The 12,403-nt window shown below is 34.0% G+C and overlaps 1 protein-coding gene across 10 annotated transcripts in view; it reads left to right on the forward strand.

Moving 5' to 3' along the window:
* Positions 1-12,403, forward strand: part of MBD5 (methyl-CpG binding domain protein 5) — a 421,526-nt gene that overhangs the window by 18,779 nt on the left and 390,344 nt on the right. The window contains exon 1 of one of the 10 annotated variants that reach the window (XM_055087740.1): positions 5,420-5,929. The exons of the other annotated variants lie outside the window; for them this stretch is intronic. The gene's annotated coding sequence lies outside the window, so the exon portion shown is untranslated. Of the gene's footprint in view, positions 1-5,419; positions 5,930-12,403 lie in introns of those variants that run through there. 10 annotated transcript variants of the gene reach the window in all.

Consider the following 12,403-nt stretch of genomic DNA (forward strand, 5'->3'; position numbering starts at 1 on the left):
ACCTCCAGAAGAGCCACCACCTTGCTGTCATAAAGTTCTTACTTAGGGGGAAGGATGAGAACCAGGTATTAACAGCGCTCCCCCTTGTCCCAGCACACGCGTGCACACATGCATGTCATACATAATGCCACCCAGTTATTCTAAAGCGAGTAAGGTTACACATATTTTGTTGTAGAAATTGATTACTGCGGCAGAAGAAGATTCTACCGTGTCTCCACTGCCTTTCTTCTGCTTTCTCTCTACCCTCCCTCTCTCCAAAAGCATAAACAGAAAACTTTTAATACCTAGTGGCTTGTAACTTGACATTTCTTAAGGGGAATGGACTTTCTCCTTAAATAGTTAGAGATGAAGAACTTAACGTGCAAACATACATATTGAAATCTTCTCACAGCATAATGTAGTTTTTTAGCAAGTTAAATGTATCTTGAGCCAGTATTTTCAGTATTTTACTCTGGGAGTGACAGGGATAGAAAAGCTCTGCAACCTAAGGGGGATTGCTCCCTTCCTGGTTTGCTGCTTACCTTTCATTGGGAACAGATAAATAAGATATGTACAAAAGTACTATTTAGCTACTAAACTTCAGGTGAGCAGTTTAGTTGCCAATAAGTGATTAGCATATATATTCTTGCTTTAATAGAATTTCTGTTTTATAAGACTGTATATGGATATAAATAGTAAATGCTATTATAATAAGAGCTATTAAGTGGATGATACGAGGGTTCAGAAAAAACATGCTTTTTTCTTCCTTTTCTACATAATAGTCATTAGAATAATTAAGCATCCTCATGAAAGAAGTGCTGCTGCACTAAGAGTTCAGTGATTGTACATCTCTACCCTTCCTTTTCCTGTCATTTATTTTTAGTGCCTATATAACAATTTAAAGTTGCATCTTCCTTTTTATGACTGATGAGAAGCATATGCCTCTATGAAGAAGAAAGAGGTTTATAACTTACAGATAAAATGTTTCTCACAGCTGTGAGTAAGCTATAGAGACCTTCAAGTAAAAGACCAAAGGCCCTTTTTATTTATTTATTTTTTTATTTTAAATAATGCCCTTGGATACCTAAAGATATTTAGATTAGTCTTAAAAAAAGGACAATTTAAAAAATTTTACATTATCAAGATCTATTACATTATTTTTTTTAAAGCTGTACAGTTCCTCTAAAATCAACATTAAATTAATAGTAAAATAAAACTTATTTCAACAAATTCGGGAAAAGAAAAAGGAGTGAAAAAAAGCAGTAATAAGTAGAGTTGCAGATCTCATAATCTCTTGGAAAGAAAAACAGTGATGTTGATAAAGTTTCCATACTAGCATTTGGTAATTTTATTAAAAAAAAAAAAAAATTGCAAGGTGCCTGCCTCTACAGCTGAAAAAGGCAAAGGAGACCAGACTAGTAATGCTAAAAGAAGTCTTACAAGTTATGGGAATCCAGTTGCTGAAAAGGGATTTTTTTTTACTGGGACTTTAGGGCTTCTGAAGGCAACATGGCTTTTACCCTCTTTGGGGTCTTGGCTCCCTTTGAGAGTCTGATAAAAGCATTATTCTCTTGAGTGAAGGTGCCTATGAAAAATTCTATATTACTTTCTTTATGTATCAGGGGGTTTGTGACCTTCTGGAGACCAATAATTAACTCCCTTCAACCACTTGCATCAGAATCACCTGAGTTGCCTGTTTAAAACACAGACTACTGGGCTATACCCCAAAGCTACTGTAATAGAATTTCCGGTAACCTGGGTTCTGAAATTTGCATTTTAAAAAGCATTTCCACATGAGTCTTCTGTTCACTACTGAAGTTTCAGAATCACTGCTCTAGAGCTTTATGTATTATTACCAGTTCTGGCCTTGGCCTAGAAACAAGATTTTAAGTGATATTGATACTTGACTTACCATATGTTACCTACTAATTTCTTACCTACCTACAAAATATCAACTAGTTGCCTTTAATGTTAATGAGCACCAGGATTATAAAGAAATGAAGTTATTTGTGCTGGGTTGATCATTTTAGTTAAAAGAAATGTTATGAAAGAAACATTTTAGATCCTAGGTCTGTGGGTACATATGATGTACAAATTTAGATAAATTTAACTTATTTCTAGTCTTTGTAAAATATACTTATTTGCTCTAAAAATGTATCTACAGTTACTCAAGAGGTTAATAGACATCATACTGGGATTTCCAATGGTAGCTACTTCAAAATACTGCTACCCCAGAATAATTGAGGTTGGACCCAATGTGAATTTTGGAAAAATGAGACGTAGAGAATTATTTTAAAATATATAAATAAATGTACATAGTGTTATGAGCTATCTCCAGGAGTCATCTCTATATCTGAATGAATCAGCCTTATTTGTAATGCACATATTAAGTGGTGGTGTATAAATTATGCTGCTTAAACAGTTTAAGGACTGCTTGAAAATAGTATGTAAAATTTGACCAAACATTTCTGTCCAGATGTTGTTAAGGTCTTAATTTATTTTTGCTGGTTTCCTTCATAGATAAATTCAGGGTTGAACTTTAGACTAATAGGGACATGCTGTTATTTTAAGTTATTGCATCTGGATTAATGAGCTAGTACGCCCATGTAGCTGAATTATTTAGTGTTAATGCATAAACACTTTTGTACTGTGACGCTGAGAGACAGGTTTTGAGTCCAGTATTCTTAGGACATTTCTTTAAACACAGGAAAAAATTCCCTAGTCAACAATTATAGCATATATTTTAGTCAACTTTCTCATTAAACATGTTGTTGAGAGTCAGGGAAGATCAAGTAAAAATGATGTAAGTTACTCACTGAAGGCTTTTTTATTGCTACAAGGAAAAAAGTAATTATAAGGTGATCAGTGGATAAGTGAGAAATACCATTTCTGTGTGGGAATAATACTTATACTATTGTTATATTATTCATTGGTGAAATAAAAAGTCTTATTAATGTTCATCTGTATATTGCTTTCTTAAAAGGAAATTAAAGTTAGTTCAGTAAGTATTATGTAAAAATCTGTTATTCTAAGGTTTCTGGAAAATAGATGAAAATACTCTATAGATTTTTTCATGTCTCCTATGATCATCCACATTTACAGAAAAACAACAGTTTAGATAGTTATTCCACAAAGATTTAAAATTTAGTTTGTGATCTTGTCACTGCATGTTTTTTTCTGACTAAAAATTTATCATACAAGAATGTACTTCTTTTTATGTTATATTTTTCAGTGTATTGAATTCAGTTTCTTGTTCCCTTTGACTTCCTCCTTATGTGTCCCTCAAGGGCACACACGTATGTTCACACACACGAATGGTATACAAAATATACTATTTGTATACACAAATAGTATAGTTTATCTCTGCAGTAAGAATTACATTATATTTTCATATTTGACACATGTATTATAATGGTTGTAATAGCTAACTTTTTGATTAGTGTGCTAACGGGTACATAATAAGTATGTATTTTATTTGCATTATGTCATTTATTCCACACAGTCATCTTCAAAGTAAGTAAAATTTTTATTCCCGTTCTATAGATGAGAAAACGTATTGAGGTGAACTAACTCAACCAAGGTCACATGACTAGTAAATTTTAAACTAGATTTAATATCAGTACTTGATTTCTTAACCGCTATGCTTTACTAACTTGGAAGATGACTTTAAAATATGGTTGACCGTCAAACAACGTGGTTGTTAGGGGCACTGACCCTCCCTGCAGTCAAAAGTCCGCCTGTAACTTATAATCAGCCCTCCATATCTGTGGTTCCTCTGTATCCCCGGTTCCGCATCTGCAGACTCAGCCAACAGTGGATCATGTGGTACTGTAGTATTTACTGTGGAAAAAATCTGCATGTAAGTGGATCTGTGCAGTTCAAACCATGTTCTTCAAGGGTCAACTGTATATCCAAAGTCTTTATATTAAAAACAATATTTTTTAAAAGCTAATGTAGATTCTTCTCACTCATGAAGATACTTGAAAGAAAGATACTAACTTACTTGCTTATTATGTGCCAGACATAGTATAGACATTTTTATATATAACATTTAATCCTTATTTGTAAGATAGGCTTCGTTATCCTCTTTTACATATTTAAAGTAAGGGTCCACTTGTGTAACTTCCTAATAAGATCATAGATTATTTGGCACAGGCAATATCTGATACCATAGTGCTTGGGAATGGTGAATAAAACACTGAACTTAGATTAGGTCACTTTCTCAAGTAGCCTGGAGACTAATTATTCCAGGATAAAAGGCAGATTAAGAGTTATAGGGGAAAATGTCCTCTAGCTACTAGCAAATGTAAAGAAAAGATGTCATTTCTCTTCTTTCTCTCTTGCCTTCATGCTATTAAGTATGTTAGGATTCTTTGTACATAGCAATTTAGAAATTATGAAGACTTTCACTCCTCAATCCTAGAATGGATAATAAAACTATGTCTTGATTTACGTATACAATCATAGTCCGTACAGATCAAATCAGTTCAAGGGTTTGTGGTTGTTTTAATGAAGGCTTTCTATATACCAGTGATGTTGTGAAAGAAATAAAATACAAGATCTTCAAAGGTTTTATCATTAGTTGAGAAGTCTGCATAAACACATGATGTTAATTTGACAATATATGATTAAGTCCTAGAGTGAGTGGTTAACGGTATGTCCCAGATGCCTTCAAAATCCGCATTTATATAATTAAACTTGTAAATATCTCCCACAAACCTCTCTTCTGCTTATATTTACTCTCTTGGATGTTGTCATCCCTGTTCACCCCAGTTTCCCAAGTTAGAAATGTCACAATCTTCTGCCACCCCTTCCTTTTCCTCCATAGTCAAGCAGTCACCAGATCCTATAGAATCTGTCTCCTTTCTAATCCATAAGTCTTTTCAGTTCTATCTTTGTGTTAGGCCTACTGCTGATTCCTTAGCTCATTCCTTGGCTGGGCAATGATAGTATTACATAGTCTCTTTAGTTAATTAATTTGCCTCTAGCTTTCTCTACACTAGTCCATATTCTATCTTTTACTGAAGTTAGTTCCCAAACATAAATCTAGTTATGTCACGACCCTGATTAAAAACCTTAAGAGGTACCCTTTCATTTTGGCTTATATAAAATCTTATTTTAAGTCCGGCTCATAAGCCCTTTATCTTCACTATTTTACTTCAACTTAGACCTCCAGCCTCATCTCCCATTACTTCTCCTCTTATTTCTTTTCTTGCAGTTCACCCAACTGCTTCCTCTCCAAGGTTATGTTGTGCTTCTTCAAGTTCCTTTGCCTTTACACAAGTGCTGTCTTCTGTACAATGCCTCTTGCCTTGCTGCTCCCCTCCCTCACAACCCAAAAGGACATAGTTTTACTACAAGTCCGAACTCAGATGTCACTTCCTATCATATCATCCTAACCCTTCTCAAGCAGAATTAATTTGCTCCCTCTAAGTTGACGGCATACACATTTATCTTTTATCATCTTATAAGGTAATTATCTCTACTTTTAGTGTCTATCTACCCTCAAGATTATGAGGTGTTTGTTTTTATTTGTACTTTCAAATCTAGCCCAAGTCATAATAGACGCATGTCCTGGGTATATTGTAGTCATTAAGAACATAGGCTTTGCAGAGAGTCAGACAGACCTGGATTGAAATAAGGGCCCTGAAACCAAAAGGAATAGAATACATTTTGTGTGGAGAAAGGGGAAGTTCTGAAAAGGAAGGAACATGGACAATGGCAGGTCTGGATATTTTTCACATCCTGCTTGGCCAGGATTAGAGTCAGGTAATACCTCAAAACCTACAGAAGGCCCAACTGGGAGACACAAATTCAATTAGCCAATATTTTTACTAAACACCTTGATACATGGACGGCTTTTTGCTACACAAGCACTAGGAGTGTGAAGATGAGTAAGACACGGACTCTGCTTTTGAAAAAGTTCAGCGTGAACAAGGAAGATAGACATGTAAGTAAATATAATATCGTCTACAAATATGCATTAATAAAGTAATTGTGAGGAAAAGAAACCCCTTAGGAGAATGTCTCCTTTGGCAGAAAAACCTGAAGTCCAAAGTGATGCCCTAGCAAAGTTTTAAAATATGAATTGGAATTCTACAGATGGGTAAGATGGTAAGGGCTTGGTAGACTGAGAACAGCATGTACTAAGGCATGAGGTACAGAAGCAGCAAAAGTAGAGAAACCATTGTTTGTAAGATTTCATGCATATGGTTATCTTAGCCTTACAAAGCAGCCTCTACTAAGATACCATAGATAGCACCCAATTTAAATGTTTACATATGCTCTCTTGAAACAATCTTCATATCAATTTGTTATATCCTTTCCCTTTGAAATATAAAGTGGGTAGGAGGATGAACTTTGGAGATCAGAATTTGAGTTCGAATCCTGAAATACTTAGTTTTGCTAAGCATCATTTTACCATTCGTAAAAAGGGGTTATTAACTCTACCTATCCCGCAGGAATTTTAGAAGATTCAGAGAGAATGCATGCAAAGCTGTTGGCACGGTGCCTGGTCCATAAGAAGGTCTCACAAGGACTCCATAAATGTTAACTATGTTGTGGCTCCTGATAGGCCTTTTTAAAAAACTTATTTATTTAAGAAGTGATTTATTGAGTGCTTACTGTTTATTAGGTGCTGGAATTACAAAGATGAGTAAGGCACAACCTCTGCCCTTGAAGAATTTATAATTTATGAGTACATGTACTATATCCTACTACATTTTGAGAATCAATAATTAATAACCTGGAAAATGCTTTGGGGGTTGGTTATAATAAAAAAAAAAAAAGAGAAGAAGCACCCAGATGTCTTTGGGGGCATTAGGAAAGTGTTTATCAAGGAAGACTGTGACTTGAAGAATGAACCAGTTTGCTGGTTTAGAGTTGGAGGATGGAGAGGAGTGAGGCTTTTCAGGGAAAAGGAAGAGTATATTCAAAAGGAAGGAAAAGATAACATAACACGTTCAGAGAAAGACAAATGGTAGAAAAACCTCTAAGAGAGAAAAGGATAGGAGTAAAAAACATGCAGGGAACTGAATCTTCTCAGGTGAAACTCTGTGTTTGAAAAGTACCCCAGAGGGCCTAAAGTTACAACTTTGCTCCTCTAGAGAAGTGATAAATTCTTTAGGTTGCGTATGAGAGAAACCTCTGAAAAATTGCCCTGTCTCAGCCTGGGATGCTGGGGTGGTTCACTCATCAGGCATGAAGTCTTGCCTAGTCTAAGCAAACACTGCCAGTCCTCCAAACAGTGAGCACTAAACACTGGGTCAAAGGGTGGGTGGGGTAGGAGGAGCAAAGGAATGGGAGTTCATTAGTGATGTTAGTATCTGAGAGATGGTGCCAGCAGCAAAAGTTAAATTGTCCATGTTGTAGGGAGACAGTAAGAAAGAAGAAATTTCCTGTGGTTGCTGAAAGTTTCTGGAAACACACGAGATAGATTGACCAACTAGACTGTGGTTTGACGGACAGCACCCAAAAATTGGACAGCACCTTAGCTCTCTAGAAGCTAAAAGTCATGTGGATTTTGTGGAATATCCCATGGAGTCAGCCATTCTTAACCTTTCCTTTGAGCCAAGGGAGGAATTTGGATAGCGCTAGAAATTCCTAGAAATATTTGGTTAGGCATTAGCCATAGAATTTTCATCTATTGCAATGATCGTATTTTTTTCTTCTATTAATATGTTACTGTTTCACATTGATTAATTTTCAAATGTTGAACCAACCATGCACTCCTAGGATAAATCCCACTTGGGTATCATGTGTAATCCATTTAGATGCTGCTGGATTTGATTTTTAGTATTGTTGATAATTGTATTTATAGTCATAGGAGATATCAGTCTATAGTTTTCTTGTGATTTCTCTATTTGGCTTTGGTATCAGGGAATAGTGGTCTCATAGAATGAGTTAGGAAGTATTCTTTCCTCATGTTTTTTGGAAACGTTTGAGAAGAATTGGTGTTAATTTTTCTATAAAGTTTGATAGAATTCACCAGTGATGCCGTCTAGTCCTGGACTTTTATATTAGAAATTTTTTGATTATTGATTTAATCTTTTTACTTGTTCTAGGCATATTCAGATTTTCTATTTCTTCTTAGTTTTGGTTATTTGTGTGTTTCTAGGAATTTGTCATTTCGTCTCGGTTATCTAATTTGTTTGGCATACAACTGTTCATAGTATTCTCTTACAATTCTTTTTATTTGTATAAAGTCAATTGTAATGTCCCTGTTTTCATTCCTGATTTTAGTAATTTTAGTCTTCTCTCTTTTTTACTAGGTCAGTCTAGCTAAAAGTTTGTCAGTTTTGTTGTCTTTTAAGAGAACCAACTTTTGGTTTTATCAGTGTTTCTCTTTTACTTTTCCAATTCTTTATGCTTTATCTCTGCTTTAATCTTTATCACTTTCTTCTTGCTTTGGGTTTAGTTTACTCTTTTTCTAGTCTCTTAAGGTGAAGATTACGTTATTGATTTGAGATCTTTTTTCTTTTTCGATGTGGGCATTTACAGCTATAAATTTTCCTCTTAACACTGCTTTCACTGTATACCATAAGTTTTCATATGTTGTGTTTTCATTTTCACTTATATTAAGGTATTTTCTAATTTTTCTTGTGACTTCTTTTTTGACCTATTGATTGTTTAGAAGTATGTTGTTTAATTTCTACATATTTATGAATTTTCCAAATTTTCTTCTGCTGTTGATTATCTTATTACATTCCATTGTGATCAGAACACACTGTGATTTCAGTCTTTCAAGCTCAGATACACATTTCCATTATCACTGAAAATTCTCTTGGTTAACACTGGTCTAACATAATGCTCTTTAAAATGTTCCATGGACCAGTACTGATCTACAGACTGTCACTGGTCTGTGACACAGTAAGTCCAGAAGTTGAGAATGTTTAGAAACTTTCACAGCTGCAACATCCAAGCACATGACCAGTTACCTCATAATGCATTTTTATTGTATTGTACATAGTATTGATCTGATCTGTGATAGATTGGAAATTTTAAAAAATACAACTGATTGTTCACAATGGATAATTTGAGAAGTACTACTCTAAGGTAGGTTTACATAAGACTTGCAGGATCACAGTCTATGCATATGTTCAACTTTTACAAGATAAATTCAGTCTGTCTTCTATAATCATTGTATCAATTTATACTTCCACAACCAGGGAATGAGAGTTTCCATTGCTCTGCTGTTTCTCTGACCCTTAGTATTGCCCACCTCCCACTTTTTTTTTCAAAGTTTTGCCATCTGGTAGGTGTGAAATGTCATCTCATAGTTTTAATTTGCATTTCTCAAATTACTGATGATAAGTATATTTTCATATGTATATAGTATATTTGTGATTCCATTTTGTCATCTTAGGAATAATTTATATGTCTGGATACTAATCCTCTGTTGGTATGTTGCAAATATCTTCTGTTTGCAATTTATTTTTATGGTGCTTTGATGAGCAGAAGTTCTTAGTTCTTTTTGTGTCATGTTTAATAAATTCTTCTATAACTTCTTATTTTAAAGTTTTGTCTTTCACATTTAGGTCTTTGTGCCCACTTGCACTTGAATTTGATTTCTGTGTAGAATTTGAGATAAGGATATAATTTTATTTTTTTCCTCTGTGGTTAAGAGTTCCAGGATTGTCTCTTGCATAGATTCTCCTTTACCGTTGATTTTCGATATCAAATTGGCCTTAAGTTGTGTTTTAATATATGAATAGGTCAACTTCTGGACTCACCATTGTGTTCCATTGATCAATTTGTCTAATCCTTGCCTTAATTGCTACACCTTTAAAATAAGTCTTGATAGCAGATAGTATAAATCTTGTCATGCAGTTCTTCTGTGGAAATTTCATGATCAGTTTGTCATTTGTATGTTTGTTATTTATCCAGAAAGCTTACTAAACACTCTTTTTCATTCTAATAATTTATTTGTACACTCTTGGGGTATTTTTGAAATAATCATTCTCAGCAGATAATAAAACTTTTGTTTGTTCCTCTCCAAACCTTATATACCTATTATTTCTTCTCTTTGGCTTCATATGGGGTCTAGAATCTATAGTGCTGATGGTAATGGACATGCTTGTAATGTTGCTGATCTTAAAAAGAATGCTTTCCACATCACCTTTAAGCATAACTTTTTTTCTTGTGGATGCCTTTTATTAGATTTTTAAAGTCCTCTTCTGTTCCTAGTATTAAAAGTTTTTATCATGTACAAATACTAAGTTACATTAAATGCATTTATTGAGATGATTATATGATTTTTCTCCTTTAATCTGTTAATGCAAATGTTAAATTAAATTACATTTAAGGGATTTCCCAAATTAAACCAACTTGGCATTCCTGTTATAAAACCAACTTAGTCATGTTGTAATATCTTTTTTATTCAACACTGGATTAGATTTTAAAATGTTTACTTTGGGCATTTCGCATCTCTATTCATAAAGCAAGAATGTTCTGTAATTGTCTTTTTTTGGTAAAATTAGTTGATGAGTTTAACCTTTTTTTTTTGTATTCTCTGGAAGTGTTTGTATAAGATTACAATTTTGTTTCTTGAATGCATAGTGAAATTCACCTGTAACCCATCAGAACTGTTGTTTTCTTGTGAGAAAATTTTTAACTTTTGATATAATTACTTTAGTGGCTGAAATATATTTAGGATTCTAGCTTGTTCTTTAGATAATTTATTGGATTTTGGGGGGGTTCATCTGTGTCATTTATGTTTTCAAATTTATTGGCGTAAAATTGTTCTTAATATTCTCTTATCTGTTTAATCATATGCATTATTTGTTATAATCCATTTTTCATATTTAACTTTTTAATTTATGCTTCTCATGTTCATGATTAACACTGTAATGGCATTATCAGTTTTGTTCATCTTTTGAAGAACTAGCTTTTGGGTACAGTGAGTCCCCTACATATGAAGGAGTCCCGTTCCGAGAGTGCGTTCGTGAGTCCAGTTTTTTTGTATGTCCAACAAAGTTAGCCTAGGTACCCAACTAACACAATCGGCTATATAGTACTGTACTACAATAGGTTTATAATGCTTTTCACACAAATAATACATAAAAAACAAACACAAAAAATAAAGAAAACATTTTTAATCCTACAGTATAGTGCCTTGAAAAGTACAGTAGTACAGTACAACAGCTGGCATATAAGGGCTGGCATCAAGTGAACGGGCAAGAAGAGTTACTGACTGCAGGAGGGAGGGGAGGTGGGAGATGGTAGAGCTGACAGATCCTTAGCAATAGGAGACGGAGGGCAAGCTGCAATTTCACTCACACCTGACGTTGATGGAATGCATGCTCACTTCTTTGAAAGTTCACAACTTGAAGGTTTATATGTAGGGGACTTACTGTATACTGATACTTACTATTGGCTGCTTATTTCCTACCTAATTTCTTTCCATAACTATCTGTATTATTTTCTTGCTTCTACATTTTTATTTTGCTTTATTCATTATATATTATGCTGACTTTTAAAACTTTAATTTAGATGCTTTCTCATTAATTTTCAGCCATTTATCTTTCCTAATGTAAGCATTTAAGGCCATTAAATGTCCACTAAGCATTGCTTTAGCTGTATCCTACAAGTTTTGATATGTATGGTTTTTGTTAATGTTTTCGTATAAATATTTTCTGATTTCTGTTGTGATTTCTTCAGTGACTTCTGAAGTGTTTTTAAGTTCTTTTGTTTATTTTTGGTTTTGTTTTTATTTTGCCTCAAGCCTGTAAGACTATCTTTCTTGTTACTGATTTCTGCATTTAAAGGCATTGTGGTCATGGGATGTGAGCAATATGAAGACCTTGTTACTTACTTAGTAAAAGGACTATAATTCTTAAAATTCTATACTGTAATACTGGGATCAGTTTTTCCAATTTTAAATCCAACATGCTAAAATATATATATATATATATATATATATATTCAGTGTACTTGAGGGTTTGTAATTTAGTCAAATGCATTTGCAGTACTATCATTACTTAGGTTTTTCCCTTCAATCTTAGATCCTAGATATTAGCAGTAGTATGAAGAGAAGGCCCACAAAATTATTCCCATACTTAAAAAAAAAATTAGGTTCTAAAAACTCTGATTGAGTTGTTGTTTTATTTTCTAATTTGTTTATTTTGTTTTCTGGGCCCTGAAATGAGTACTACTGTAAATCTGGTTCAGATTTATTGATTATAAAGAACAGACATTAAAATCTTCAGTGTGATTTATAGTTCATTTCCAAAGACTTTTTATCAACAATGATGTTCTTAACCCTGTACTTTTTTTTTTCTTTCTTTTTTTTTTTTTTTTTTTCCGGTACACGGGCCTCTCACTGTTTTAGCCTCTCCCATTGAGGAGCACAGGCTCCGGATGCGCAGGCTCAGCAGCCATGGCTCACGGGCCCAGCCGCTCTGCGGCATGTGGGATCTTCCCGGAC

This window comes from Physeter macrocephalus, chromosome 2, assembly GCF_002837175.3.
Source record: "Physeter macrocephalus isolate SW-GA chromosome 2, ASM283717v5, whole genome shotgun sequence".
NCBI classification, from domain to species: Eukaryota; Metazoa; Chordata; class Mammalia; order Artiodactyla; family Physeteridae; genus Physeter; species Physeter macrocephalus.